The 6,194-nt window shown below is 39.8% G+C and overlaps 1 long non-coding RNA gene across 2 annotated transcripts; it reads left to right on the top strand.

The window, feature by feature from the left end:
- The first annotated feature begins 276 nt into the window (after window positions 1–276).
- Window positions 277–5,420, top strand: LOC124266325. Of its 2 annotated transcripts, none has more exons than XR_006895735.1 (3): window positions 277–443; window positions 4,363–4,491; window positions 5,082–5,420. It is a non-coding gene; the product is annotated as an uncharacterized LOC124266325 (long non-coding RNA). The 2 variants fall into 2 exon arrangements; XR_006895736.1 differs by lacking the exon at window positions 277–443 and adding an exon at window positions 4,142–4,175.
- Window positions 5,421–6,194: the final 774 nt, after the last annotated feature.

The raw sequence follows: 6,194 nt of genomic DNA, 5'->3' as shown, positions 1-6,194 counted from the left end.
CTCCTGCGCTGTTTGATACTTACTATTGATTAATACATGTGGGACTGATCAAAACATTTTAGTATCTCATCATTGCTTTAACGCTTCGCCCGGCATCAGCCAGAAGAGACTTTACTTCAGGCTCTGAAGAAATGGGTACAGTTGCTATCGTAACATTGGTATTTATTTCATATTGTTTCACCACGTGTAAGAGTGATAAACTGGGACTGTTATCAGATGATGCTGTTCAAGATAAAATCCTCTCTGGTGTAGTATTTGAAGTGTTTTCCAAGACGACCCTGATACAATGCAGCAGGCTGTGCCTCTATTCATCAAGATGTGTTTCGGCAAACTGGATCACAAGGGCTAAAGAATGTCAACTGAATTCACGTGGTGGTGACGAGCAATCTTTACAGGTGTCTCACTCTAATATTTACCTGGCTGTTCACGTCAATCCTTTACAGGTAAGAATGATACTTGTTAAATGTCACTCGGACATCTGCCTCTCATATCGTTGATTGTTATACAAGAATATTTAGTGATCATATTTGTTCAGTAGGTTTCGGTATTATTACGTTCATTTGGTCTAAATACTTGTAATTCAAATTATCGATAGCTATCCCATTTTCAGGTTATTTTATTTGTGATTCAAATAACTTAGGTGAAATATTTCTGGAACAATAAGATCACCTGTCGCTTTAAAGTTAATTTCAGTACACCAGTGTCCCATGACTGACTTTCGAAAAGGATTGATTAATTGTTTGTTGTTTAACGCCGCACTCAGCAATATTCCAGCTATATGGCGGCAAACTGTAAATGATCGAGTCTGGACCAGACAATCCAGTGATCAATATCATGAGCATCGATCTACGCAATTGCAGAAGCCCTCGGTCTTTTCAACTGCTCTCCTTCGTCGAGCAGTTAATGAAAGACTGCTGCTGCAAATGATAATGCCCTGAAAAATAGCGTCACCCTTATATTATTAGTGTAATGGTGCGCCTCTAAGGTAAATCATTACGAATCGGTTAAATGGGGGGATAGAAAGTAACTCTATAACTGTAAAAATGCTATTGAGCTTGCGATACAGGAATACGAAGACAGACAGACAGACAGGTTTATTAAAGTCTCACTCGTAGTACATATAAAACATATATAACTTCATATATATTCATTATAAATAAAATATGCTACGACCAGTCGCTCAGCGACTTATGAGAGACATCTTAAGCATTATTAAAACAAAATATTCATAAAAAATATATTTACAAAATACAGCTATATAAAATGGTCATGTAAATTAGCCATATAAAATTTCAGTCTTTTAACTAAACTATCGTGGCAGGTTTTGGCAACGCTAAACACTACATCGAGGGAAGTAAATATATATGAAAGCCTTTCATGGCATGATAAATCTTTAAAATGAACGTTATTAAGAGCACATTTTTGCATAAGATCTTTTCTGATATAGTTCAAAGCTGGACATATAAATAAAACATGGGTTTCATCCTCGACTACATTTTGGCAGTTAAAACAAAATCTCTCGTTGTGCGGTATATTTTCATATCTTCCCGTTTCAGCTCTTAGTGGGGCAACTCCACATCTGAACTTTGCTAAAGAACTTCTGTGACCTCGGGGAAGCGGATACTTAACATACTGTTCTGTTTCATATTTTGTTGTAAAAAGTCTATAGTTTCTCAATTTGTTTCCTCCTCGTCTTCTCCCTTCATCATACATCTTCTCTCTCCATCCTTGTTTGTATGCCGTATACATTGCTTCTTGCACGTTCGTGGTGAATAGCTTCTTTTCCAGGTGGTGTTCGATATCTGTAAGGTGTTCGAATCCAAGGGATTCAAAATGGGTTCTGACATTAAAATTCCAGTTTTTCTTTTTGCTATTGTTCGCCATTACAAATATCCTATTATTCAGTCTTCTCCTTGTTGTATTAACGCATCTTATCCAATGTCTTAGCACAGATGTCTAATTCCTCACTTTTGGGGGAACCCATCCCATCTCTCCATTTATAGTTGCGTTGGGTGCATATTTTCCTAGACCTAGAAAAAATCTAATTGCTCTATGATGAACTGCGTTGATGCATGAGTATTCTGTTGTTCCCCATATTGCAGCGCCATAACTTATTACTGAAAAGACCATGGTGTCATAGAGCTTCGTAAACACGTTATGGGGCATTCCTCCTAGAGCCTTAAACTTTGAGATGAGCAGTCCCAGTGATCTGTTGGCTGACCTGGCTGCAGATTTGGCCATGGCGTTATAGTCCAGATGCTGATGTAAAAATTGTACTTGTTTTACTTTTTGAAGGAACTCTAAAATGAACCACCTTTGACTTTTCTGGGTTGACAGTCATCTTGTTTACTCCACACCATATATTTACTTCATCCAATAAACACTGAAGGTCTTCTGCATTCTCAGCGAGTAGTACGATATCATCAGCATAAGCCAATACTGATACATGTTCTTCACCGAACTTTATCCCCCTTCCTAATGCATTTTTACGAATGACATTCACTGTAACCAAATGACTGTCCAGAATAATAGTTTACATCACATATATTTTAGCGTCACACTTCGCCTTCGTTGTGACGGAGCAAGCTCCCCGATCACGTGGCTACTGAAGCGCCTTTGGGGATGATTTGACATTATGCTTGTTTGTTGTTTAACGACACACTCAGCAATATTCCAGCTATATGGGTCTTGTCCAGACTCGATTATTTACAGACCGCCGCCATATAGCTGGAATATTGCTGAGTGCAAGAGAGATTGAAAATCCTTTCCTGTTTGGGTTTACTGGATGGATTTGAAGACCAATTTGAAGCCGGATCTTCACGGGAATAGATACTTGTAGGTCCTTTCCTTTCTGGTGGGTGGATCCTTTCCCTCGTAAATGTGCCATTGAGGAACAATTTTCCATGCAACAATAGTTAAAATTAACAAGTGTACGTAGTGTTTCCACACAATAGCCACAGGAGTTAGAATAATGCGCGCAAAGGTAATTCCTTCTCTTCAGATGTCTTTCTCAAGAACACACTGTACTGAAAACACGTCAAGTGCACGGTAAAGCACAAAGAAAAGGGATGTTGTTCTTGAGTGCTGTATTTTCCCTCATTTCCGCACTAGATATGTTCTTAATGTAAAACACCAGCAGTCCACTAATGGTCCACTCTACCGGAGCATGACCTCGAGTTGAGGATAAACCATCGACACTGGCAAGGTGTGGTAAGAAACCACTCATTAGGAACGTGTGGTCAGACTCAATGATTTGGGTGATTTCGATCGTACTTCGACGGCGTGAGACATTGGTTTAAACATATTTTATTCTATTCAGGAAGAAGGAAAAGGATTGGCAAACAAGCCTAAATGGCTTATATTAATGCCGCTCCATAATACATGTCAAGGTTCAAATTTGTGCATAATGTTGTACATATTTATAGTGGTTATATCAAGTTACCTCTGAATAATAACAATCATGGATATCAACCATTTATCTTGGTTTTGTTTCGTGGCCAGTTGATACAAATAAAAAATAAGAGAAGCTACAAATCTTTATGAATCAAAACGTTTTGATGTAATAATGAATTGAAGGACTGACCATAGAATATCCATATTCGTGAGACATTGATAATAAACTCAGCCAGTGGTTTGTCTAGCTCGAATATTCCCAGGGGCGGCGGGGTAGACTTGTAGTTAAAGCGCCCGCTCGTCACGCCGAAGACCCGGGTCCTATTGCCCACATGGGTACAATGTGTGAAGCCCATTTCTGGTGTCCCCGCTGTGATATTTCTGGGATATTGCTAAAAGCGGCGCAAAACCATACTCACTCGAATCTTCACAAGCCTTCTTGTGCAGTAAGAAAGGTGCTTGTGTAGCATTACAAACCTACAAATGTAAAATTGTGCTTCAGAAAGAAGGTGAGCATCAGCTACACTGAGATCTAATTATGATTCATTGCTCTACTTCAACAACAACAAACAATACCCTTGTTCAAACAAGCGACACGTCAACAACAACGAACAATACCCTTGTTCAAACAAGCGACACGTCAACAACAATTAACAATAACTTTGCTCAAGCTAGCGACACTTCAACAACAGCTAACAGTAACACTGTTCAAACAAGCGACACTTCAACAACAGCTAACAGTAACCTCGTTCAAACAAGCGACACGTCAACAACAGCTACAGGTTTTGAAGTATTTCAGATTTTCACCTCAACCAACATCGTATCGGAGATTAAAATCTCAATTAAATTAACCAGTCATACATAAGCGGTGAAGCTTGTGCCCAAACACTCGATCCATATTCCAAACAGTGCTAATGGCCCAGTGTTTGGAGTCCCCATGATGTAGTATAACTTGTGGTTATGTTTCAGCCGATGGCTCATGTTCAGGGGACTCTGACTGCAGTGCATTTCCGACTACAAGTTGCCATGCTGGTTTCTGTACATGTGGTATAGGATACGATCTGGATGTTGCTAGAGCAGTTTGCAGGGACTTAAGAGGTATCGTTGCATTACTTTACAGTATTTGGAGGATCGGTGTCATAAGCACATTCTTAAGATTCCATTTACTGACTTGTTTTTTACTCGGTGAGATTATGGCCCTAACGGTCGGATTCACCATGTTCAGTAGAACAGAACAGTACTTTAGTGGAAGCCGAGGTGGCTGAGTGGGTAGATGGCTGACACTGTGTTCTTGCGATTGGGTGCCTGACTCTGAGAGCGTGACTACCAATCCCTGACCAACAAAATCACTGGAATCAGTACTTTACTGAGAAAGTGTAAACCCAAATCTAGCATATGTTACATTTGACCACTTTCTGAATGACATTGTGTATTCACTGTGTATTCAGAACATGGTTGAAACGCATCCCCTGATTTATCGGGTACTGTTGATAATACAATATTGGTAATATGATAAACCCCGAAACCCCGAAATACAAAGAAAGCTAACAAGCAATGAATTTGTTAGATGTTAAACGCCACACTCAGCATTATTCAGGGACGGGTTATTTGCACATCAGTTCTTAATGACGTTTGTGAGATAGTCGATGATCACACAGTGTCTAACAAACAATCCATCGTTGTTTCAGAGTGTACCACCTTCGGAACAGAATACATCCATTTCCCAGGACAGGTTATTTGGAGAGAAGATATAGAGTCAAACCCCTCCTCATATCCTGTAGCACAATGTGTTCAATTATGCAATGAAGCTTCAACGTATGTATGTAGATCATTTGAAACAGACACCAGACTCAACGGGTGCTACACTCAGACAATGACGTGGCTTGATGCTACTGAGGACAAACATACCTACACAGACCGTTTTGATCACTACCAACGAAAGTGCATCTGGGGGGTCATATAGAACATGTCGCTTCTGACAATTACATGCATGCTGTATCTGATGAAATGATACATAGAAGGCCATGTGTCCAGTTCCCTTCTCAGTGCCCCTGTTTCTAGTTACGGCTGACATACATTATCTTAAGGTTTGTCCTAAGTCTCATCAAGTTGACAATATCAGCTTTATCGGTTAATCATTAATCTTCGTTACACAGAAGATTTTGAACCTTAGCTCTTGTTTTTGTATCATAAAGGATAATGTATGTGGGGAAAAGATTTTGGGGTTATAGTTCGTCCCAGATTGACGATTAGTTTACTCAAATGCACGTTCTGCCATGGACTTTGTAATTGAATTTGTTTCTACATTTTATGACTTTCAACATTACCTGTATACTACACAGATATGACTGTTGGGAACATGTTGCTGATGTTTAAAATCGTGTATTGATAAGTTTAGTTTATCAGGATACCGTCTCTACACTATGTGAGTGAGTGAGTGAGTGAGTGAGTGAGTGAGTTTAGTTTTACGCCGCTACCCTATGTAGCTGATCTATTACGGTAAACGTTCACTGGACATTTCTTTGAGTCACATTTATGTATGATGAACAGGAATTATTCTTATTGCAATGGATGCAACGTTTGGAATAAAGAAGTTGTCTATCCATACATAATCGTTCTTGTTTACATTGGACAGTTGAGTCAAGGTGACTTGACTGAAGGCCTCTCACTTGACGCATGGGTGTCCTGCTCGGGTGTCCTGCTCGGGTGTCCTGCTCGGGTGTCCTGCTCGGGTGTCCTGCTCGGGTGTCTTGCGCGGAGAAATCTGGATTCTCGAGGGAATGTTGTAGTTTCATGACTTC

This window comes from Haliotis rubra, unplaced genomic scaffold (assembly GCF_003918875.1).
Source record: "Haliotis rubra isolate DU_JTF1 unplaced genomic scaffold, ASM391887v1 Scf1249, whole genome shotgun sequence".
In the NCBI taxonomy this organism is placed as follows: Eukaryota; Metazoa; Mollusca; class Gastropoda; order Lepetellida; family Haliotidae; genus Haliotis; species Haliotis rubra.
Note: the sequence above shows the minus strand (reverse complement) of the source record. Positions and strands in the feature narration are given on the sequence as shown.